This window comes from Lepidochelys kempii, chromosome 1 (genome assembly GCF_965140285.1).
Source record: "Lepidochelys kempii isolate rLepKem1 chromosome 1, rLepKem1.hap1, whole genome shotgun sequence".
Lineage (NCBI taxonomy): Eukaryota > Metazoa > Chordata > Testudines > Cheloniidae > Lepidochelys > Lepidochelys kempii.
In genome coordinates, this window is record NC_136380.1 from 96255433 (window position 1) to 96281347 (window position 25915).

At 41.8% G+C, this 25915-nt stretch overlaps 1 protein-coding gene across 1 annotated transcript in view; it reads left to right on the forward strand.

Moving 5' to 3' along the window:
* The window catches only part of GPC6 (glypican 6), a 1111975-nt gene that overhangs the window by 686700 nt on the left and 399360 nt on the right, over window positions 1-25915 (forward strand). The gene's annotated exons all lie outside the window — the stretch shown is intronic.

Genomic DNA, 25915 nt, shown 5'->3' on the forward strand with positions numbered 1-25915 from the left:
AGGTAATAACAATTTTTATAATAAACAAACTCTGTTTATCCTTTAGGGTTAAGCCAGGCAAAACAGTCGGGGCCTTTTTGCTTATGATTAGAAATCCTTGTCACTGAGAGTTCAAAATTCAAGCAGCAAAGCAATAATAAGCGCTCCTTAACAGGCATTTTTAGTCCCTTCCCCTAGTGTTTAAGCTGTGATGGGAGGAGGTCTTGGAAACATACCCTCTTCAGGGTTGTGTGGGAAGCAATCAGCAAAGCATTTATTCCACAGTGGCTGATTTGGATTCTATAGGTCTTCATGATGGGCAGGAGGTAAAAACACCTTCCGTATGAATCCAGCAGTAGATAAAGTTTTTTTCCTGTTTGGTGAGTTACATAGTTTCAAAACAAATATTTTACAGTTATAAGACAAACACTTAAGTATTACCTTATAGCATGGGATATTGATGATAAAAGTGAGATTAATTCATGCAGCAATTTACAAGCATTTAATAAAGTCTAAACACTGTACACATTGATAGAAGTCCAATACCCATCTTAACATTACTACACACAGAGTGAGCCAGACTGCTTTCCACCTATGCATTTGTCAGTGTTCAGTGACTTCTAAAGACCTTGGCATGAGCTGGCACCTGGTATGCCAGCATCCCCCACCATTCTGGGAATCTCCAAATTAAAATTGGAGACTCCCAGAATGGTGGGGGAGGGCCAGCTCATGCCAAGGCCTTTAGCAAATCTTTTCTAACTATTTTGGGAGAAGTAGGTTTGCCCTCCAAGGAAGAGAATATATTTTGTAGGAAAAGATTTGTTTGGAGAATTTCAGATTTGTTGAATCTCAAATGTATAGACTTGGATGAAAGCAAAGTTTGTCTGGTTTCCTCATTTCTAAACTCCAGTTCCTTGGAACTTCAGATTACCTGCATACATAGGAGAACTCCAAAGTCATAGAATCATGATATAATCATAGAAGGTTAGGGTTGGAAGAGACCTCAGAAAGTCATCTAGTCCAAACCCCTGCTCAAAGCAGAATCAGCCCCAACTAAATCATCCCAGCCAGGGCTTTGTCAAGACGGGACTTAAAAACCTCTAAGATTGGAGATTCCAACACTTCCCTAGGCAACCCATTCCAGTGCTTCACCAGCCTCCTAATGAAATAGTTTTTCCTAATATCCAGCCTAGACCTCCTATACTGCAACTTGAGACCATTGCTCCTTGTTCTGTCATCTGCCACCACTGAGAACTGCCTTGCTCCATCCTCTTTGGAATTCCCCTTCAAATAGTTGAAGGCTGCTATCAAATCCCCCCTCACTCTTCTCTTCTGCAGACTAAATAAACCCAGTTCCCTCAGCCTCTCCTCTTAAGTCATGTGCCCCAGCCCCCTAATCATTTTTGTTGCCCTCCGCTGGACTCTCTCCAATTTGTCCACATCCTTTCTGTAGTGGGGGACCCAAAACTGGATGCAATACTCCAGATGTGGCCTCACTAGTGCCGAATACAGGGGAATAATCACTTAGTCTTAAATCTGTGAACTGACTTGTTGACTATGCCCTGGTCTACACTATGAGTTTAGATTGAATTTAGCCGCATTAGATCAATTTAACCCTGCACCTGTCCACACAACAAAGCCATTTTTGTCGACTTAATTGGCTCTTAAAATCGATTTCTGTACTCCTCCCCGATGAGGGGATTAGCACTGACATCGCCGGTCGAATTAGGTTAGTGTGGATGCAATTCGATGGTATTGGCCTCCGGGAGCTATCCCACAGTGCTCCATTGTGACTACTCTGGATAGCACTCTGAACTCGGATGCTCTGGCCAGGTAGACAGGAAAAGCCCTGTGAACTTTTGAATTTCATTTCCTGTTTGGCCAGCGTGGCAAGCTGTTCAGTACAGGTGACTGTGCAGATCTCATCAGCAGAGGTGACCATGGAGTCCTAGAATTGCAAAAGAGCTCCAGCATGGACTGAACAGGAGGTACTGGATCTGATCGCTGTATGGGGAGATGAATCCGTGCTATCAGAACTCCGTTTCAAAAGATGAAATGCCAAAATACTGGAAAAAATTTCCAAGGGCATGAAGGACGGAGGCTATCAGAGGGACCCGCAGCAGTGCCGCATGAAACTTAAGAGGCTTAGGCAAGCCTACCAAAAAACACAAGAGGCAAACACCCACTCGGGGTCAGAGCCCTAGACATGCTTCTTCTATGATGAGCTGCATGCAGTTCTAGGGGGTGCCCCTAACACTGTGCCACCCCTGTACGTGGACTTCTGCAAAGGGGGAGTCTCACGCAACAGGGATGAGGATTTTGGGGACAAGGAAGATGATAGCGCACACCAGGCAAGTGGAGAAACTGTTCTCCCCAACAGCCAGGAACTGTTTATCACCCTGGATCCAATACCCTCCCAACCCAGGGTCCCAGATCTTGAAGGCAGAGAAGGCAGCTCTGGTGAGTGTACCTTTTAAATACATGGTTTCAAAGCAAGCGTGTTTAATGATTAATTTGCCCTGAAGACTTGGGATGCATTCGTGGCCAGTACAGCTACTGGAAAAGTCTGTTCATGTGTCTGGGGATAGAGTGGAAATCCTCCAGGGACATGAAGCTGTTCTGGAGGTACTCCCAAAGCCTTTGCAAAAGGTTTCTGGGGAGGGCAGCCTTATTGCATCCTCCATGGTAGGACACTTTACCACGGCAGGCCAGTAGCACATAGTCTGGAATCATTGCATAAGATAGCATGGGAGCGTGTGGTCCCGGTGTTTGCTGGCATTCAAGCAACATCCGTTCTTTATCTCTCTATGTTATCCTCAGGAGAGTGATAGCATTCATGGTCATGTAGTTGAAATAGGGGAATTTTATTCAGGGGACATTCAGAGGTGGCCGTTCCTGCTAGACTGTTTGCCTGTGGCTGAAAAGAAATCATCCCCGCTGTTAGCCACATGGTGGGGGGAGGGGTGAAGCGATCATCCCAGAGAATTGGGGGGATGGGGGGCTAATTGGGTTTGTGCTGCACGTTAACCCGAAAACATCAGCCCCTCCTTTTAAATGGCCATTGTGTCTTTTTCAATTTTAATCTCCCTTTTTTTCCTCCCGCAGCTGCAAATCTTTCAACCTTGCAACTAGCATCTCTGTCCCAGAGGCTAGTGCAGATAACAAGGCAAAAAAACCACACTCGCGATGAAATGTTCTCTGAGCTCATGCAGTCCACCCATACTGAAAGAGCCCAGAAGAATGCATGGAGGCAGATAATGGCAGAGTCCAGGAAAATACAGAATGAATGTGAGGACAGGAGGGATGCATGAGAGGATAGATGGCTGGAGCAACAGGAGTGGTGGTGGCAGCATGATGAAAGGAGGCAGGATGCAATGCTGAGGCAACTGGAGGATCAAACTGATATGCTCCGGCATATGGTTGAGGTGCAGGAAAGGCACAAACCACCACTGCAGCCCCTGTGTAATCAACCACCTTCCTCCCCAAGTTCCATAGCCTCCTCACCCAGACACCCAAGAATGCAGGAGGTGGGGGGAGCCCTCCAGGCACCCAACCACTCCACCCCAAAGGACTGCCTAAGCAACAGAAGGCTGGCATTCAGTAATTTTTGAAGTGCAGTGTGGCCTTGTCCTCCGCTCCTTCCCCACCCCACTTGGTGCTTTCCTTCTCCACCACCCCTCCCGGGCTACCTTGGCAGTTATCCCTCTGTTTGTGTGACAAATTAATAAAGAATGCATGAATTTGAAACAACAATGCCTTTATTGCCTCTGCAAGTGGTGATCAAAGGGGGGAGGGGAAGTGAAGTAAAGTGAACCAAGGTGGGGGGGTGGGTTTTCATCAGAGAGAAACAGAACTGTCACACCGTAGCCTGGTCAGCCATGAAACTGGTTTTCAAAGCTTCTCTGATGCACGGTGCACCCTGCTGTGCTCTTCTAACTGCCCTGGTGTCTGGCTATGCGTAATCAGCAGCCAGGTGATTTGCCTCAACTTCCCACCCACCCTAAACGTCTCCCCCTTACTCTCACAGATATTGTGGAGCACACAGCAAGCAGTAATAACAATGGGAATATTGATTTCGCTGAGGTCTAACCAAGTCAGTAAACTGCGCCAGTGTGCTTTTAAACATCCAAATGCACATTCTACCACCATTCTGCACTTGCTCAGCCTATAGTTGAACAGCTCATGACTACTGTCCAGGCTGCCTGTGTAAAGCTTCATGAGCCATGGTATTAAGTGGTAGGCTGGGTCCCCAAGGATAACTATAGGCCTTTCAACATCCCCAACAGTTATTTTCTGGTCTAGAAAGTAAGTCCCTTGCTGCAGCTGTCCATACAGACCAGAGTTCCTGAAGATGCGAGCGTCATGTACCTTTCCCGGACATCCCACGTTGATGTTGGTGAAACGTCCCTTGTGATCCACCAGTGCTTGCAGCACCACTGAAAAGTACCCCTTTCGGTTCATGTACTGGCTGCCTTGGTGGTCTGCTCCCAAGACAGGGATATGCGTTCCGTCTATCGCCCCACCACAGTTAAGGAATCCCATTGCAGCAAAGCCATCCGCTATGACCTGCACATTTCCCAGAGTCACTACCCTTGATAGCAGCAGCTCAGTGATTGTGTTGGCTACTTGGATCACTGCAGCCCCCACAGTAGATTTGCCCACTCCAAATGGATTCCCGGCTGACTGGTAGCTATCTGGCGTTGTAAGCTTCCAGATGGCTATCGCCACTAGCTTGTGAACTGTGAGGGCTGCCCTCATATTGTTGTTCTTGTGCTTCAGGGCAGGGGAAAGCAAGTCACAAAGTTCCATGAAAGTGCCACTACGCATGTGAAAGTTTTGCAGCCACTGGGAATCATTCCAGACCTGCAACACTATGCGGTCCCACCAGTCTGTGCTTGTTTCACGGGCCCAGAATCGGCGTTCCACGGCATAAGCCTGCCCCATGGCCACCAGGATGGCCAAATTGCCGAGGCCCGTGCTTTGGGAGAAGTCTGTGCCCATGTCCCCATCACTCTTGTCACCGTGCTGCCATCGCCTCCTCGCCTGCTTTTGCAGGTTCTGGTTCTGCATAATACTGCATGATAATGTGTGAGGTGTTTACAATGCTTATAACTGCCGCGGTGATCTGAGCGGGCTCCATGCTTGCCGTGGTATGACGTCTGCAGGAGAGCAGAGTGGCAGCAGAAGCGGTCATTCAATAACGATGGTTTGCAGACCTACTGCACGGTCTGCTGCCAGGACACAACAGCTGAGTGGGCTGCACGCTTGCCGTGTTATGGCGAGCCAAGCAGCCGAGCAGAGTTGCAGCGAAAGTGGCCCTGCGAGACCGCCAGGAGAGCAGAGTGGCAGCGGAAGCGGTGGTTTGATGACGGTTAGCAGTGCTACTGCACCATCTGCTGAAAGCAGTATGGTGCCTGCACGGAAAAAAGGTGTGAAATGATGGTCTGCCATTGCTTTCACGGAGGGAGGGGTGACTGACGACATGTACCCAAAACCACCCACAACCATGTTTTTGCCCATCAGGCATTGGGAGCTTAACCCAGAATTCCAATGGGAGGCGGAGACTGTGGGATAGCTACCCACAGTGCAACACTCCGAAAGTCGACGCTGGCCTCGGTACTGTGGATGCACTCCGCCAACTTAATGCGTTTAGTGGAGACACACACAATCGACTGTATAAAATTGCTTTCTAAAAATCGACTTCTATAAATTCGACCTAATTTCGTAGTGTAGACATACCCTTAGCAACATAGTCACAGTGAAACAAGAGTTATCTAGTGGAGAAGACTACAAGAGCTTCTATTCTTGTATTCTGTTCTAAGCCGTGGCCTATGTTTTTGTTTGCAAAGAAACATCAGGTATTCTCTATTGTACATGTGGAGTTGTGCAATACTTTATCCTGAGGGAAAAATGTCTTCCTCAGTTCCAGCAGGCAGTTATCTCATGTCCTGAAGCATGAAAGACTTCTGATTCTGTGTGTGTAACTTTTTGATCTAGCCAGCATAGCTTCAGATGTTACACTGGGTGGATCAAAAAAAGGGTTAGATATTTATATGAACAGCAGTATTTGCCTCAATGATTTCCTACAGATGATCTGCAAAAGTTGCACTTAGCTGAACTTGGTGCTATTGAGTTTCTTTCCAGGGAGAACTGTGGATAGATGTACTTATCACTAAAGATTCTTTAGATGCAGAAATTATGTAATTTAGTCTCCTGTGAGGTTGTTCTTCACTTCTCTGAATTTATTAAATGGAAGCAGGTGCCTTGCAATTATCCAGCTAGCTGCTGAGTATGATAATCAATAAATAAGTTAACAAAATAAAAATATTTTAAATGTATTATTCACCAATCTCTGTTTGCAGTGCCATTCTATATTACTGTATATCTCCCATCTGAACTATTTAGTGTTCATCATATGTAGAAATAGAGCAAAGTATTCAGGTAGTAATAAACATACTGAACATGTTACCCCTGGATCTCCTTTGGTATCAAGTCTATTCCTTTGTGCACGGCACCATTCAGCCAAATTTTCAGAATTATTTTAACCGGTGCATACCTGCTTTTTTAAATTAACTTTTACCAGTCAACTTTAGCTAGAAGATACCTAAAGGGCTTGCTCACTTGCTGAACTTGGAAGCTAGCGGTGAGTCTGTATATCCATGGGCTCAACCTCAGTTCCTGGTTCCTTCTTTCCTTGTTCTTGTAAGAGTCTAAACACTTTCTCTGATCTTTCTCCATCTCCAACCTGATAAACTGACTACTGTTTCTCTGATCCATCTCACAGTGCCTCTGTGTATGGAGCCTAAAGTTCTATCCTGCCTTTTCTCCCTGTAACAAGAAGCCAGGCAGGATGGAAGTGAGGTAGGTTCTAGGTAGAAGTTCCAGAGGGGAAGGGGAGAGTAGCTTTAGGGATGATACTGTTTTCTTTATTCTAATGAAGTTCAGTGTTTGAAGAAAGCAAGAAATTTGTGATTCATTACCATTGCCACATGATACACTCTAATATTGTAGGTTTCAGAGTAACAGCCGTGTTAGTCTGTATTCGCAAAAAGAAAAGGAGTACTTGTGGCACCTTAGAGACTAACCAATTTATTAGAGCATAAGCTTTCATGAGCTACAGCTCACTTCCTCAGATGCATATCGTGGAATATGCATCTGAGGAAGTGAGCTGTAGCTCACGAAAGCTTATGCTCTAATAAATTGGTTAGTCTCTAAGGTGCCACAAGTACTCCTTTTCTAATATTGTAATCATAATCCAATATTAATAATACACAGTATCACACTAAGGTCTCTTTCAGAATGGTGATTTTATAGTACCCATGTTTTCATTTTAAAGAATGTCTATATTTTAGACTATTTTCTCCGAGATATAGGGCCAGATCCTCAAATGGTGTAAATCACTGCATCTCCATTGACGTCAGTGGGACTACACTGATTTATGCCAGTTGGGGATCTGGGTAATAATCTCACTGTATGCGTGTACAACAATCTCTTTGATATTTTGTAAAGCTGTGTAAAACACTGACCAGTAGGCTTGATTCGCAACCGTTCATGACCTTGAGATTTGCTTGGTCATTTTGGTTCAAACCCTAAGCCATCCAGCAACCCCTTTGTACAACTAGAAATAGAACCACAGACGTTTCCAACCTCATTTCCCTGTGCCTAGCTCAGTCACAGGGTTTCCCAACAATAGCACTGTTTCTTCTGGAAGGGTGCTCGTGGCGTTCAGCTTCCCTTCCCCTTAAAAAAACCCTGAGGCAGCTTGTCTCCATGTCCATACAATTATGTTTCGGTTCCTATAATATCCCCAACTCCATTTTACCTGCAGATTTGCTAATTTTCACAATTGTATTGTGCAGCTCATGATTTTTGGTGTTTTTCTGAAAGCCTGAACTCCTGTGTCCTGTCATCTATCAAATTCTATCAAAAAAATGATTCTGAAGGAACTGACTCATGATTTGTGACCACTTGGTGTTGGCATATCTGTATCTGAGTACCTAGAGTGGAATGTCTTCAGCAGAGTTAGTGTCCTGCCAGGTTTCCCCCAGTCAGCACCGGCAGAACTTGGACATGCTGATGTTGCTGCTTACAGCCTGGTCTACACTAGACAATTAGGTCCCTATAACTACATTGATTAGGGGTGTAGAAAAATTCACAGCCCTGAGTGGGGTGGGTAAGCTGACCTTAGTCCCTGTTTAGGCAGAGCTATGATGACAAAAGAATACTTTCGTCAGCCTAGCTCCCACCTGTCAGGGAGGTGGATTACCTGTGCCGATGGGAGAATCCCTCTGGTTGGCAGAGGTAATGTGTACACTGAAGCCCAGTGGTGCAACTGTGCTGCTCTAAGTGTTTTAAGTGTAGACAAGTTCTAAGTGTCCAGGTATTCCATTCTGCTGGTGAGTAAACTGTGCTAATAAAGAAACCCAGAGTGGATAGTTTAGAAGCACCGCATTATACCATAATGTTGGATGTAAGAAAAGATAAGTGGATATTTTAATACTTAATTCGCTTTCCTACTTATAGGCATGTCGATAGCACTCATCGCAGTAGCAGCTGTGATATGATTTTATCAGCAATCTCAGCTTTATCAAATTGTTAATTTATACCATTAACAGTTGGGGAAGAAAATGGTAAAAAATCGTTTGCATTACTGTTCTCATAATATCTAGCACAACACAGGTTGCAATTGCGAATTAAGTATGCTACACATCCCTGTAAAAGTTAATACTTGTACATTTGCCAATGATAGAGACCGCCTTATTGCTTCAGATAATAGTACATTTAGGATGTTACTATGATGACATACAACCTCCAAAGAGGTTATATTACAGCGATGAGGAATATTCTATTCTTTAAGAAACAAAGGACAGGTGGCATGATGTACTATGTCGTAAGGTTGCATGCTGTACATAAATTAATGGTGCCCCATTTGACACTACCTCATGGTCCAAGTGCCAAAAATATGTGTTTAGTAGCCTGTGAAAGAACTCACAATAAAACAGGTGTAACTCCTGCTTTCTTGAAAACATCAAAAACATGTCCAAGGGTGCTATAATTTCAAAAAGTCTGGAAAAACCAGAACTGTGAAACAAATTTATTTTCATTCCTAGTCAGCCACTGTGGAAATCATACTCATTTGCCTGTGCTGATTGATAGCCTATTGGATCAATGCACTGGAATTCTGACTGGTATTTACGTAAAGCTGGTCTAGAGGGCAGCGGCAAGGTTAGCAAGGCTTGAAATCTGGACAGAATTTTTTTAATAAAACTATTCTATAATTATGCAACTTTTTTTAATCTCTGCAAAACAGAATGTCCTCATTTATGGTTACAGACTTCAGTCACCTTCCTTTTACCACCTACTGCGAGTGTGACGGAATGCTCTTGAAACGTGTGTGATTTAACAGTGTTAAAATCTGCAGAGCTTTGTTTATCCACAACATAGATCCAACAGAGGCCGTGTCAGTGCAATTTCTCCCATAGTGCACCCCAGGGATTTTTTTTTCTGGAGGGAATAGCTCTCTGGGGGGAGAGATTTTCAGTCTTCGTGCCATTTCAGTCTTTGGTCATTCAACTGATATCTGCCACAAGGTTGCTGACGTGACAAATTTTTTTTTCCTGAAGTGAACCAGACTGATTCGTTGGACTGAAAGCGTCAACTCATTCAACATACATATCTGATCAAGTTTTGGTTGTTTTTGATACAGGTGGGAGTTGAACCAATGGGATTCTTTTTTCCCTTCCCTGCTATCAGAACCAGGAATCCATATTTATTTGAGGTCAGAGACTATGCACCATGGAAGCGACAGGAAAAACATCTAAAAGTGAGGTTTGCTGGCCAGCCTAGAAACAAGAAAGGACAAAAGGCCTACTCCTGCTCTCCCAGGAGGGCTCAACTTTTAGGGCAAGATGCTGACCCTCTGACATAAATCCAGAGGAATAACACCACTGACATCAGTGGAGTTACTCTGGCTTCACACCAGTGAAAATGAGACAAGCTTCCTGTCAACAATTCTTTTTGAGCTATAAGTGTAAAACAAAGGTGTGGGAATGTCACTTTTTCATACTGGTGGAGACACATAGGGTATATCTACACAGTAACGAGGCACCCGCAGCTGCCATGGTGCTGAGTGCTCTCACCCCAACCCAGAAAACATTTAAGCATATGCATAGTCCTTTTGACCACATGGTTACATACATACATATAAACACTTGCTTATGTACCATAGTGAAGTAGGGAGATAGCCATATTGTCCTTGGACACATCATAAGGGAAGAATTATTTGAGGCCCTGACCCTCTCACTCCCGCCCTCAGAAGATGGCACCAAAGAGGTTAGGGAATGGAATCGGTGTGAAAGGCTTGCATAGCCCTACTCTCCATGCTGGTTAGTTTCAAATCCATTTCCTTTAAAGCTGCAATAAGAAGAGGGTTCACATATCAGAAAATGATGACAGCAACTGGTTTCTTTTGTAATCTGTAGTCTAAAGGAGATACAAGGTGAATCATCTTGGAACCTTAAGTGACCTTTGAAAGTGTGATTTTACTTGAAAGGTGTCAAGATATGAGGAACAATGTGTGTTTTCTGCATTGCTACAAGCCTTCAGGTTTTGCCCATCACTTCTGTCTGTATGGCTATCAGTCTGTCACCTTCCCAGGTGTCATGGCAAAAATGAACCGTTGTGGAGGGAGAGAGAAAAGCTATTATTAATGTCATGCACAGTTTCATTAATACAAAATGGAATAAATGGCAAAATATCCTTGTTGTTTTGATGCCAAATTGTATCTATAGAAACCCAAGTGCTGCTTGAAAAAGGTTCTGCCAAAATTGCACTGCAATCAGATCAGAATTCATACTTGGTCCTGAAATACCCCTGTTGCACATCCAAAGTAAGCCACCTGTGTCTAAAAATTTCATATAATGGGCTAATTGTCAGTTGACACCATAATTCCCATAGCATATATTTTACACAGTCACCGTAATCTGTGATACACATTCTCCATACAAATTGGTTCCAAAATACATTTTATAGTTATGTTTTTCACTTTACTTTTAAAACTCCAGACCAGTGGGGGTGGGGCACTATTTACAGAAAAATACATACAGTGCACAGCTCTGAAAATGTCAGATCTATCCTTGCTGTTTCTTATTTCCATGTGAAAAGGCTGTATAGTGTTGAAGTTTAGCAGGACTTAAATATTCCATTTGTATGAAGTTGCATATTTTAACCAAATTACTCCTGTAAGGACTATGGTTTAGTGAATTGTAAATAACTGTCTTCAGGATGAGAATTATTTTAACATGTTACTATGGAGATCACTTGAGAAAGTAGGTGTAAAGTTATAGCTTTCTTTCATGAAATGGGGGGGGAAGGCTGTGAAAATCTTTAAAGGGATTTGTTCAATTGCAGAAGTTGAAGGAATAAAGTAATGGAAAACACGGCACTATTTATTCATAGAATTTCATGGAGTATGGGAATCATGATGATTTAATAATAATTTCTGGTGATGTGGGAGAGTGGTCACCTGTAGTTGTGTGTTTACTAGTCGTATTCCTATTCTATCCTAATGGGAGTTATCACTCCCAAACATGGACTGAAAATGAGTACAGTATATAGAGAAATATGCCATTCCAAATCAGGTTTGGAGTAAACTCTTTTCAGGGATATTGTGAGAGGTGATATATGTGGTGGATTTCTGCGACTGCTGCATTGGCTTTGGAATATTAATGACAAGACATCCCAGTTCAGCCAGGATAATCCTAGGGTTTTTTTCAGGGATGTTGTAAATTATTTTAAGTCTTTTGTCCCACTTTTATAGGCCCCCCCGAGATGGGTTCTGTCAGGACCATAGTTTTATGCCATTTCTATTTTTGGTTTGTCTGTCTTTGTCACGATGTAGAAGTAATGTTTCCTGTCAGTCACGCTTTCTTTTCAGTGTAGGAAGAACAGGTGGTGCAAAGCAGTGTTGCAGCATATATCCATTTAAAAGATAACATTTTTGAAGTGCGAGTGGGTGGGAAGGGGAAATTTGAGAGGCTAGAGGTGAGAAATGAAGGGAATGGACAGAAAAGGGAAGTGAGAAACAAAACAAATAAATAACAATAGCCTCAAGGCATGCCGAGACTTACCAGGGGCTGCAGAGCACCATTTAAAGTGAGGGGGGGCCATAGATTTGACCCACTTGACCCTGCTCTTTCAGCCTTGGGTCGCCTTCCCATCAGTTTTTTTAAAAAATCAGTTTAAAATCACATCTTAAGTCAAACTGCATGTTTCCTCATATACACAAGGCCTCAGTCAAGATGAGGCAGGATTATGAGGCGCTCCAGGGGGACCTAACAAACAAACCTAGTTGCTGGAAAATACAGTGGAAAAGGAAATGCAGCATAGATAACTTGTACTTAGCTATGGAGATTATGGCGATGAAAGCGGTATGAATTTAAATTAGTATCATTACCTAGAGAAGCTGCAACAAGGTCTGTGGAAATGCCCGGTTCAGGCAACCAGAAGGTATGGGTGGGGGGATTGTTTTCTTTAGGGAGAAAGCACAAGTGTTGGGTGGAGGGGAAGAATCTTCTTTTTTTCCCTCTTGCAGAGTTGCTGAAGAGGACCTGCTTTTATGAATAGCACCTATTTAAATTGCTCTTCCATATTACAGTTGAAAAGTTCTGTTGTTTTTTTGCAAATTACTTTTTAATTCTAAATCCAACTGCTCAGTTTTATTTCCTTTTAAAAAAAGTTTCTACCCTTTGGGTTCCAGAGCAAAGCCTGAAAATGTGACCCCTTAAAGGTTCAGAAACAAGAGCCAAATAAAAAAACTCCAAATATATTTATTTATTTTTAAAACTCTTGTAATTGTTTTAAGCTAATCTTGTGATGTTTTGGGGCATGACTTGTGAGTTTTAAATGTGTGAGGTTGGCATTGCTGAGAGTCAAATAACCCAAACATTGGGAAAGTGTGGATCTAGGTCCAGACATAAGAGTTTCTTTGTGACGTTCTATAGAATCATTGTTTTAAAGTACATGGTTAGATGAATAAGCCTGTGATTTATCTAACTCTGCTTTTCTAAAATGATGGTGGGGAGGAAAGGGAGCTTGAAACTTGGCAACTTCTTTACTAACAAGAAGTTTGGAACTATTTAGGTATGATGATTCTTTCCATAGCAGATTGTATCCCTAGGTAACCAGTTTGTGATCATTAAGAGGGCATGGTACTCAAATTAGTATATAAAACCTGTTTGGGAGGGACAGTTATACATGCTGTTGAGTTCTGACTTAGTTGAAGTCTCTCAGGAAAAAAGATGTTAAGTGTCACCGTGGACAGGTCAATGAAGACATCTGTTCAGTGCACAGTTCCAGTCTAAGAAAAAATGTTGTGTAAGTAAAACTTCCTTTTACTTTACTGAGAGTATTGCATGGGAAAAAATGACAGAAGGAGGCCCACAGTGTTACATGCCTTCTTTTGAGGGATCCCATCATTGGCCACAGTTAGAGAAAGGATACCAGACCAGATGGCCCATTGTTTTGTCCCCACATGACAATTCCTATGTTCCCATGATAAAAGGAACAAAATCTTACGTGCAAAGAGGAGCAAAGGGAACTGTGAATAATAGCCAATTAGTAAATCCAAGGGTAATTAACCAAGTTCTGACATAAGTTTTGAAGGTGGTACAGGCATATAGGAAGGGAAGTGTAACTAGAGGAAGATAATGATACTCTGTACAGCTCAGAAAAGGACAAACCAAAGAATTCAACAGTGCCTGAAACTGTACAGAAGAAAAATATGTTAAATGCATAAATACACTGAAAAGTGATACATAAAATGGGTAATTTTAGTTATCACTGTATTGGGGGGAAAGGTGATTGTTTCATCCACAGAACTGCTGCTATATTTTAAATTTGGATTTTGATCATTATTTAAGCAATAGCTAGTTCAGTACTCTGTAGTTTGTTTCTTAGATTGAATTATACAGCTACCAGCAACATGTGTAGTACCAATATATTGATATTTATATTATCTCTGACTTGAGTTAAAATGCAAGTTTACCAGTGGATTATCACCCAAGTGCTTGCATAATGCTTGTAGAAGGGATATGAGACACCTGCTCTGCCCAGACAAGCTGAAAAATTGCAAGTGGACCTGGTCAGTTCTGGAGGATCTCACTCAATTATTTGCGGGGGGAGGGGGGAAGCTAGGGATGTTTTTATGATTTGTGTATGTCTGAATTTACATTAAATATGAAAGTTGTTAGGAGCCAATAACCCCAAACTCAACACCACACAACTCAGGAAATATCAAAGGAAGCCTACAGCTGTATACAGCATCTTCCTTCACATGCCTACCCACACCTGCTCCCTAAGGGCTTGCCCTTGTAAGGTGCTGAGCATTCTGGCCCTGACCCTGACCCAAAAAGCATTTAACCAGATGCTTAACTCCAGGTTCCTGAGTAATCCTACATGCTGAAAGCTAAGCACATGTGTCGTGGTCACAAGGCCAGATGCATCTTTGACTCCCCGCCCTCTTCAGTCTGAGTGCACCCCTTAAGGTGTCAAGTCTTGTGCCCTTATCTTTTGTGGAATGGCAATGCATGATTCTCCCATGTTAGACCAGTGAGCTACACTAACTTGTCTATCAACCGTGATTACTTGGTCACCTGCAAGTCTTCTCTTCCGGAGTTGTGACCAGTGGTTAACACAGTGATTGGGCAGCCTTCCTACACCAAAGTATTGTTTAATCCTGACAATGGGAACACAGCAAAGTATAAGAGAAAAAGGATTTCAAAACAAAAGGCTTATAGCCATGCTTATCTTACCTAGAGGCTTGCCATCCCTTGGCAGAGACCCTAGGCAGATTCCCCTTCACTCACACCACTGGCTTTTGGGGTCTGTGAGTGTGAGAACTGCTTTTCCTTGTCAGCTCTCAACAATCTCTTTCCCCCCCCTCAAGAAAGTTACTGTTTATCCTCCCATAAGCCCTTTGTCATAAGTTTCTGGGCTTCTTTGTTTTCCTGTGTTTTCAAACTGGGATCCCTCCCCTGACAAATTGGTCCAGTAAGTTTAAGAGGAGGTTGGAGGTGGGTCATGTAAGTGAATGGGTCTAGTATTGCCTCTCAAGTCTGGGTAAGTGGGAACCTATCTTTCCTGCATGCATGCAATCAACCTCTGCTTGAACTAACTCCTACTTTCATACAGTAGCCCCCTCTTGTATAGTGACAGGTTTCAGAGTAGCAGCTGTGTTAGTCTTATGCTCAAATAAATTGGTTAGTCTCTAAGGTGCCACTAGTCCTCCTTTTCTCTTATGTAGTCTGTCTGTTCAGGTGAATGTTGTAATAGTTGTAGTAGAGCAGTTCCGAATCAGTCACAATGTGCTTAAATGCTCTTCCTGGATCATTGTTAGAGAACTGAGCACCTTACAGGACTGAGCCTTAGCATCCACCCATCACTGTGCCAAGCATATAACAGTAATTAGCCAAAGTAATGTAACCCATACACCTTCTGGGTGTGGTGTCCTGTCCCATCTCGTGGCACCACTTAGAGAGAGAGATTAATGAGTTTGTTCTACAGCCTTAACTGACAGGCAGTTGGCTTTTAGCTCATGTGGTAGAGATTCATGCACTCAGCTTCAGAGGTCGCAGGTTTGATTCTGCCTGCCAACGACCGGGGTCTGTTGGTGTTCCAGTAACACTTAGATACCCATAGAGAGCAGACTTAAGGTTATTTTCTAGTTTTTGTGAATGTTATTTGGGTGGTGTTTGACATTTTGAACTTCAGTCACTGAAAGCTTTTTTTTTTTTAATGTTGGTAATATCGCAATTGTGAACAATATTACTTGCTATTGTGTTTATTGTGTAATATTGCTTTTAAATGCATTATATTAGTAAGTAGTGTATGGGGTTGCATCGTTTGTGGAGTAATTGTTGTTTTTAGGCCAGGGAAACATTCAGGCATGACTGTGGTGGCAAGAGGAAGGTTGTCTGGGTGTAACCTTGTACTTCTTGGCTAAGAGTCCTTGAGAAATAATTCCCTACATACATAATGTACAGAGGGTGTATTTGCATAGAGTAATTTTCACTTTAAAAAATAAAGATGATTTTTTAAATCAAGGAAAAGTTATTTGTCCAATATCAGTGCTCAGAAGACTCCAAATACTCAGAAATATATTTGTTGTAAGGTGGATAAGCATATTTATAATTAGAATTTAAAATAACTAACTTCTGGTCACCAAATAGTTGACTTCATCTTGTCTACCACCATCTTTTGTCTGCTGTAGACCGGAGGAAGCCAAAATAGTGCATATATGGAAAACAAATGAAGAGAACCTCTCTCTCTTTTCCATGTTTAGAATGATGGCACCCGGTATTGCTGTGTATTAACATATAAAAACTAGATCCAGGATATCATTCTGTCTAGTGATGTTTTGTTTCCTAAACTCATAACCAGATCTCTGATAGTCACACAGTCTGTGTGCATCACAGTTTTTGTGTGTATGTTCTTTCTGTGCCTGCTATTTTTATGCAATGGTTATTAGCTAAAGTCTCTGTCATTTTTGGCTCACTAGAGGCTGGCTGCAGTCCACAAAGGGAAGGATGTCCTAATACAATTTGGTAGCTATTGGGGTTTCAGCTTTAAAGTGTTTGAGACTTGTACTTACGGAATGCAAGATCTGTCCCTATTACTGTATGTGTGTAGTTTAGCCTATGGCTTCCTTTCTCTGTGCTTCTCTGTTTTTCCCTTTAGTCCTCTGTAATATTTTACTGCCTTTGGGCTTTTGTTTTGTGTTTTAGTTGGGTGAAATCTAGGTTTCTAACAGTGTGAAAGTACAAGAAAATTCTTCCCTCACAAATAAACAGCCACTGTATAGGGCCTGATCTTGCAAATACTAATGCACATGAATAACTACTCATGAATATGTTCATGTACATATATGCAGAGTTACTCAGATACAAAAGTTTTTTGAGAATAGAGCCCATAAAAGTGTGCAGTATATTGTTTTTGGATGTGCATTGCTGACAAACCCTCTAATAACTTTCAGATGTCTTAAATATACAGTTTTGCTCCAAGTAAAATATGCTCAGATAGACCTTTGCTTGCATGATGATGATGACATAAATTAACTACCATCCTGTCTCAAAGAGCACATTATCATAGCTTCAAGGCCCTGGATACCACACAAACTCTTTAAAGTGAATGTGTTTTCTGTTCAGGGTGACAGAGCAATGTACATGAAGGGTGTCTGATAAAAGGTGTCATCACTTAGGTAAATAATGTGACCATATTTTCTTGTCATGAGAATCAAGACACATAGTGCTCTGACTGTATTACTGAATTTCACAGATACTATATACCACTGCAGAACATTTAGTGTAGTGTTTTTTCTTTAAAAACAACAAGGAGTCCAGTGGCACCTTAAAGACTAACAGATTTATTTGGGCATAAACTTTCATGGGTAAAAAACCCACTCTTCAGAGGCATGGAGTGAAAATTACAGATGCAGGCATTAGTATACTGACATTATTATAGTATTATAGGTCAGTATTATAATGCCTGCATCTGTAATTTTCACTCCATGCATCTGAAGAATTGGCTTTTTTTACCCATGAAAGCTTATGCCAAAATAAATCTGTTAGTCTTTAAGGTGCCACTGGACTCCTCTTTTTTTTTGTGAATACAGACTAACACGGCTACCCCCTGATATTTGTCTTTAATTTGTGTGTGTGTTGTTTTTCTCATTAAAAACCTTCAAAAAAAGTCCTTTAAAAACCTCCCCAATGCCCTTAAACAAACAAACCATCAGGATAAGTCGACCTAAGTTACGCTACTCTAGCTATGTGTAGCTGCAGTCAAGGTAGCTTAGGTCGACTCATCCTGGTGTCTTCACTGCGCTGAGACGATGGGAGACGCTCTCTAGTCAATTTCCTTTACTCTTCTCAAAGAGCTGGAGTACTGGGGTCAACCAGAGAGTGCTCTGCCATCGATTTAGCAGGTCTTCACTAAAACCGCTAAATCGATCCCTGCTGCATCGATTGCAGCAGCGTTGATCTCCCCATAGTGGAGACCAGCCCTCAGACATGTAACTCCTCGTGGTTCCGGGGAAGCTAATTGGGACTCCACTTAAGAATGTACTGTTATACAACACTTAACCTGATCGTGTCAAGCTAAATGGCTTCTGTATTGGATAATTGGGCATTTAATCGGTTCAGTATTTTTTTTAAAAGTTAATAGAATTCTAGGTAAAAGTGACCTCAAGAATCCTTTGATCTGGATTTTTAAAAAAGGGAAATACTGTAGTAGTTCACAGTGGGCTTGATACTCCACCACTGAAGTAAATGGTAAAGCTCCATTGTCAGTGGTGGTGCAGGATCTGGCATAATCAGCTCATGAAATTCTCTGCCTGGGGAGGGTACATTAAATATCAATGCTGGCATGTAGAAATATAAAAAGGCTGGATAATTTGATGTCCATTACATTTGTAGGAAAGCAAGCTAAAGGGAAAATAAGATAATAAAATCACATGTTTCAGGGAATACAGTCATTTCCTGCAGAGGTCAGGAGTGAATTTCCTCCTTATCTACATCACTGCCTTGGGTATAGGATGGATTTTTATTTTTCTCTGCCTTGCTCTAAAGCATGAGGCATTTGCTCATTGCCGGTGGCAGGCAGGGCACTTTGATAGACCAATTGCCTGATTCAGTGTGACAAATGCTGTGTCTCTAGGTGTAATTTATTCAGGTTTAAAGTTTGCTTATGAAGTTGATAAGGGGATAGCAAACAACTTCACAATATCACTTAATTTGTCCAGGAGAAATGGTTATAGTTTCAGAATACACAACCCCTAATTAGAGTAAATTACTCCTAATGGAATAAGTAATCTGCAAAAGAGGAAAAGAAAGAGTGAGTTTAATTTCCAGTGCCACAGGGAGGTCTTGATTATTCAAAAATGTCTTTAAATCTTAGAAGCTCTGCTTTGAAGTAGTAGCTAATAGAACCAAGCAGAAAATAAGCCTGATTAGCATTTTGAGTACAAAAGATATATTTACAATAATAGCCAAGACTTATCATCTTCAATTGAACTTGACACTTGTTTAAGAAAAAAGTAAATTGAATCCATTAAAATGACATTAGATAAATTAGGGCATTCATTTTGTTGTGCATTGCTTATCACTGTTTCATTTAAAAAAAAATGTTTGGAGATCTCTAGAACTAAATAATGGGGAAGGGGTTGACATTGATTTGGATGGGATATGATGCATTTATATACCTGTTATTGACTTGTTACTCTTAATTCATAACACAACTGTCTCTGCTGCATTTCAGTTTAATAGTGCAAGTCAATCAACAATATATATAATCAAAAGGCTGGGAATGATGTATTAGGTTTATCCTGAACATTTTAAATTCATAACCTTAGGGCCTTATTCTGCAGGATTGATTTGCCTCCTCCTGCAATGCATAAGGCTGTGGTTATGATTTCTATGCCCTACAGAACAATTCACCGTAGGGCTCAAATGGGCCACATAATTCTTTCTCCAGATGCACTTGTTGTCTCTTTTGATGTGTAACTGTAATTGGGGTAAGGGTGGAAAGTGGGCTTTTTGTGGAACTACTTCAGAAGGACTCGCAAGCGCTGCTCTTCTGCTGGGAATTTGTCAATATCTCCTTGTTCAGCTTCATACCATACACATAAGGCAGTAAATGGAATCTCGACATAGAAAAGAGAAACAATATTTCCTCACAAATACAGAACAGAATGCTCCTTAAAGAAACTCTCATTGCTGAAGTGAACTTGTGTATACTTTTAGAAGCTATGAGGCAGCCTGGCAAGAGGATTCTGGCATTTTTCTGAGTGTGGCCAAACTTTCCTTTGAAAAGGACTTTAATCTTTACCAGATCACTGCTACAAATTTTCTCTTTTTTTTTAAAGCTAACCAAATACTTTGGTAAGAGGCATAAGTACAAAACCCAAAGATAGATAGATATGTAGGAAGGAATGCCTTCCTTCAGAATATATATATTCTATAGATGTTCATCAGTTAGGTTTGCGATCACACAGTCCTTGAAGAAGACTGAACATGGTTAAGTGAATACACTTATTGTCGTCAGTGATGCCCACATACCACACATTGCAATTAGGAAGAAGTTTCCAAAGACTGACGTGACTAGTGAGTGGCAGGGGGAGGAAGGATTTTGTCTCTTCAGTCAGGATTAGGCTTTTGCTGCTGCCTCATTGATCACCTCTAGATGTCTTTTTGCCTTTATTAAAGACTTAAGCTCTGGTATTTGCTTTTCGTTTTTTTATGTCTCTATTAACGTATGAACCTCTCAAGAAATTATCTTTCGAATAGTAGTTCTGGCTCAGGTGTGCACTATGCTGACTCTGCTCCATACTGCAGAGACAGGTTTGTTTAACCTAATCCTCCCTTGTAAAACATAGGCTGCAGTAGCCAGATGTTCAAATCATTCACTTGGAACCCTTAAAGGACTCCCAAAGTTCTCTTTTTAAGACTATTCGCATTCCTTTTATTTAAAATTAGTACCATGTGGTTTGTAAAAACATGGACTCCTGTTTCAGGGTATTAATTATTCAAGTCCCATCCATTTATTTTATCTTTCTATCTAACAGAGCTCTGATTGCACAGTGAGGTAAGGGACCACATAAACACAAGCTTGTTGATATAAAACCTGTAGTCCTCAGCAGTCAATATTGCATCCTGTTCAGATAAGAGGATGAAAGCTAGGTTACATTCCCTCCTCCTAACTGACCCCTGATAAAGAGAAAACTACTCAGTATTGGAGGATTTAATTGCTGAAATCATGTCTTTTCAACAGTGCGGTCTTTTTCAGGCTGCTTTGAAGTAGAGATCACTAGAAAACACGTCTGAAAGAATAATCAGTATGCCAACTGTGCACACTCTTTGCCTCTTGCCCCATGCAGATTTGGTCTGTGTCCTACAGAGGGTCTTGGACAATCTTGCTAGTTGGATGCCTCAAAAGTAACTTGTCATCAGCTGGGGAAACAGAAGTTTTGCTGGTGTGTTGCAATTGCCAATACAGCACCTTCATGTCTCTCCTTATTTAAGGGGTTAGTTAGGAGTTAACAAACCAGATTAAGATTCCTGGTTTTCGTTTTGACCCAGTCCTTTTCCAGGTGCCCAATCTGTGTAGGCTGTGTTCCTCTTTATCCAGTGACAGTCTCACAAACAGCAGTACATGCTGTTGGGATCACATTTTAATTCCATTTTAGTAGGACTCAGGGCCAGACTTCTCCCTTGCTCTCAGCTTGTTCAGAATGCAGCCGTGTATTTGCTTTCTCATATTTTGCCCAGGCTATGTTCTTTTCATGAGCTGCTTATGAAGCGACGGACTGTGTAATGTTTAGTAAGCATTCAAGGGACGGGTTTGTCAAAGAGCAAGTGCAGCATGTCTGTTAACTGCGCAAGAACTCAGACTAAGTCTGCTCAAGTTTCTGCAAAGCATCTAGTTCACCCTGGGCATGCTCAGAGTCTTAGCACAGGCGCTTCCATGCTAATAATTGATCCTTATCCTTTCAGGTTGATTATAAATTGGCACAGTCGGTTTTTAAAGCCTTTAACTGGATGCACTGACCACTTGGCTCTCACCCTGATGAATCTCTGGAGTGCCGCTGGCAGCTGCTGCTGAAAGCAGTGTGCACATATTTGCCAATATATTTTGCCTGGGATTATGCTACAAGTAGAGTGGAGGTGTGGAGCCCGCTGAACACTTGTGCATGTGCTCTGGCATAAGTTACAATGTTTTATTTTTAAATGGGGGAGAGGAAAATAGCTTAAAATTCACATCAAACCCTCCAGTGGTGCCTCTGATGCCAGGTATCATTTACTATTAAATAAGGAAACACTAGGCCTGCCTTCTGTCCTTCTCCTCTTTGGCTGCACTGCTCAGGGAGGAAAGATCCTTCTGTCCTTTCTCCTTCCCCTCCCCATAAGCCACCTGCTAGAATTTTGCCCTTTGTGTCCAGCACTATCCTGTAATAAAAGGATAAGAAGATTGTGCCCTGTTTTAACAATTGAAGGAACACTCATTCACAAACAAAAACTGAAGCCAAGTATTTAAGGACATATGAATTGTCATACTAGATCAGATAACTTATCCATCTAATCCAGCATTCTGTCTCCAGCTGTAGCTGGTACCAGATGCTCCAAAGGAAGGTGCCAGAAACCTTGCAGTAGGTTGTTAAGGAATAACTTGTCCTTAGAGAAAGTTCTTTCCTGGCCCCCTTTAGTTAGTTTGTTTTATGCCCTGAAGCATGAGAGTTTGTCACCTGTTTCCACTGGGGGCTCCAGAGCCAGGAAAAGCTGTACTGAATGAACAGGTTTCAGAGTAGCAGCCGTGTTAGTCTGTATTTGCAAAAAGAAAAGGAGTACTTGTGGCACCTTAGAGATGCATCTGATGAAGTGAGCTTATGTTTATGCTCAAATAAATTGGTTAGTCTCTAAGGTGCCACAAGTACTCCTTTTCTTTTTACTGAATCCTCCCAATGGCCTTTGCTAGCTCAGTCCTCAGCCAGCACAGCTACATTTGGGGCTCCCTGTAGACCCTGTGGAGATGGGGATGTTGCAGCTACCTTGCAATCCCACATCCTCCCCACAGAAGACTTTTCACTATGAAGAGAACTGGGACAACAGACTGGGCACTGGAACAGTAGGCTGTAGTGAATCTGGCACTTTATGTTGTAATATTTCAGAAAATAGGGAGTGTGCGCTCATTTCAAAGGCTGACCTTTGAGAAAAAAGCAGAAGTGGTAGGTCGTCTTAATGACTTCAGGAGCTCCTGAAGTGGTATGGATCGTCTGCCAAATTGTGTTGAGAAAGAGGCAAGAAAGAAATAAGAAGAGAAACAAGAAAGAAATAAGAGGGTGTCCAGTATCATTGTTGGTAGGCTTTTCACAATGTGCTTGGCTTAAACACAGACATCATTCAGCAAAGAATCTCTGCTGTGCCTAGAGCTGCCAAATGCTGAAGCTGTGTCCCTGTGCCTGAGCCAAACATGGGAAATATGGGAGCAGTGAATCTGGAATAATTTTAGCTGCCTTCTTGATTTTCCTTCTCAGATACAGTAATACCACCTTAAACATTTCTATTATTTTACTACATTTGTTGGATAGTTCATCACTTTCACAGCCAAGTTAATTGTGATTTCTCCTATATGCTTAAAAAGAATGTAAAAACGTCTTTTTTTTTTTTTTTACAAAATATAGTAAATCTACAGTAGGATTGTAACCATTCCATACATTTTATATATCTGTATCTGAGATAGATTAGTATTACACACACACAATCTACAAAGGGCATTGTTCTGAATTTACTGGTCTTTAGTTTGTTGTCACCCATCATCATTTGCCATAATTGTTGAAACACCATAACTGTGAGGTGGACATATCTATGTGAACCCAGTTGGGAAGGGTTTGTTCTTCATAATATCCCATTGTTTTTACTGGATAACAGCAACCCAGTGAAAAAGCGGGAACAGTGGCAGGAGAAATGGATTGCCCAAAAAGATAGGATTTGATCCCCTTATAATTACGAGAGGAAAGTCCCTACATGGACACCACCAGAATAACTTTGTCCTGATGACCTGGCAGCTGTGGTAGCAGCAGAGCACAGTGGATATTATTCTAATTTGGGTAATTGGAATTGGACTTTGGTTCTTATGAGAGAGCAAAATTACAGAAATGCCTCTGACCCAAGACTTTCCAAAAACCTCCCAACTCAGAAACCACAACTTCTTCAGAACAAAAGCTCTCCGCATTTTATTAATCCCTGTGCTCTCCAAAGACCTGAGATGATAAATGGGCCTTTCAGTGTAAGCTATAGACCAACAAATCCAATGAATGGACATAGGAAGAAAATTTCACAAAAAGCTAGTAGGGAGGCTTCCACAGCTGCTGTCAGTGAGTTATGTCATTGAGTTTACGTATAGGAATCTGTTACTATAATATTTATCTTTCTGAGCACCCACACATAAGGTTTCTGTGATTCGGCATATATGACATGCATAAGCAGCACTGCAATACAAACTATAAATAATAGTAGTAATAATAATACTGTGCATGTGAAGGTTGAAGGGACTTCTTCGCCAGCTGCTGTCATCGGGGGCTTCTATAATTTATGGGCATTAATTTGTAGATAAAGACAATAAGTAAACAGGGAACCCCTGTGTTAGAGAATAAGAATATGCGGGAGAATTTGTCATTTTTGAGTTATGGGGAGAGCGCTTTTAGTTTTAAAAGGAAATGATTGTCCTTTTGACTGAAGAAAGCTCTCTGCAGTGGATAAGAATATCCACTGTCGGGGGTTGAAATATAGCCAATAACCAATTCAAAGCTATCTAGCTATAGTAAAAACTAGCTGAGCTGTTACCCACACATTGTACCACCCCAAAAACACTCATGGCCGTTTAAAAGATTAAAGCAGATGTCCACTGCATACCGTGTACCCTATCCGATGAAGTGAGCTGTAGCTCACGAAAGCTTATGCTCAAATAAATTGGTTAGTCTCTAAGGTGCCACAAGTACTCCTTTTCTTTTTGCGTGTACCCTAGCTAACTGATATTTATTGTCAATCAACTTTCTATTCAATGATATCTAACTTGATTTTGTTACATCTTCTTTCTCTTCCTGGATTCTGTATTTTTTCCCTGTGTTGTCCTCCCTTGGTTACTTTTTTCTCCTTACTCTCCCCCACATATGATATTTCTCTTTCCTTATAATGTGCTCTATAATGTATCTCCTCCCCTGTATTTTCTGTTTCTACTTCAGTGTTCCACTTCTCCGTCCAAAATCTCTCCTTCGCTCCATGAATACAAAACTGTACTTCTAATTTGTCTAATCAATCATTTCAATCCACCTGCTCACTCACACCTACCTAGGGCTTGAAAATTTTACCAAATGCCTAATGAGCAGAGAACTAAACCTATTAGCCAAAACCTGATATGGATCATAGGGAATGGGAGGTGGAGATGCAGGGATTCTTACCAGTGTTATCCGTGGACCCGTTTCAAGGGTCCATTTATCCTATTAATTGCTGGCTAGTAAGTATCCAATAAATGTCATGCCTTACTCTGCCAAATCCCTCTGGGTCCTGGAAGGGAGAACCATCTGTCTTTCCTCCCTCCCAACCCTTAGTCTCCTGGCTGCAGCAGTGGGGCAGAGGAGAATAGCTCCAGTGCCTGGATCTGCTGCTGCCCCCTTGGGGCTGGGGCTCAGGAGCCCCGTGAGGCACCTGGGCTCAGGGCTTCGAGTGGCCCTGCTTGGTGGACCTTTTGAAACGGCTTGTGGTCCCCCAGTGGGCCTCAGTCCCCTGGTTGAGAACCGTTGTATTCCTTTGTCTGCTCGATTGAAGAGTCAGTTATCAAATATTTGTTCCCAATGCAGGAACTTAGGCTGTAATCAAATCACCCCTTAATATTTTCTTTAAGCTAAATAGACTGATCTCCTTTAGTCTTTCACTGTAATGTATATTTTCTAATTCTTCCATCATTCCCATGGCTCTTCTCTGAACCCTCTCCAATTTATCAACATCCTTTTTGAGCTGTGGGTACCCGAACTGGACACAGTATTCCAGAACCATTTGCACCAGTGCCAAATACAGAGGTAAAATAACTTGTCTACTCCTACTTGAGATTCTCCTATTTATGCATTCAAGGATTGCATCAGCCCTTTTGGCCATAGACTTGCATGGGGGACCTAATGTGCAGCTGGTATTTTACCATGACCTCCAAATCTTTTCCAGAATTTCTGCTTCCCAGGAGGGAGTCCCCTATGTGTAATTACGTTCTGTATTCATGTATACAACACATTTAGCTGTATAAAAACACATTCTTTGCTTGTGCCCATGTTACCAAGTGGTCCATGGGGTAACAGTATGCTACTGGCATGGCAGTTTTACTCAATTACAAATTATTT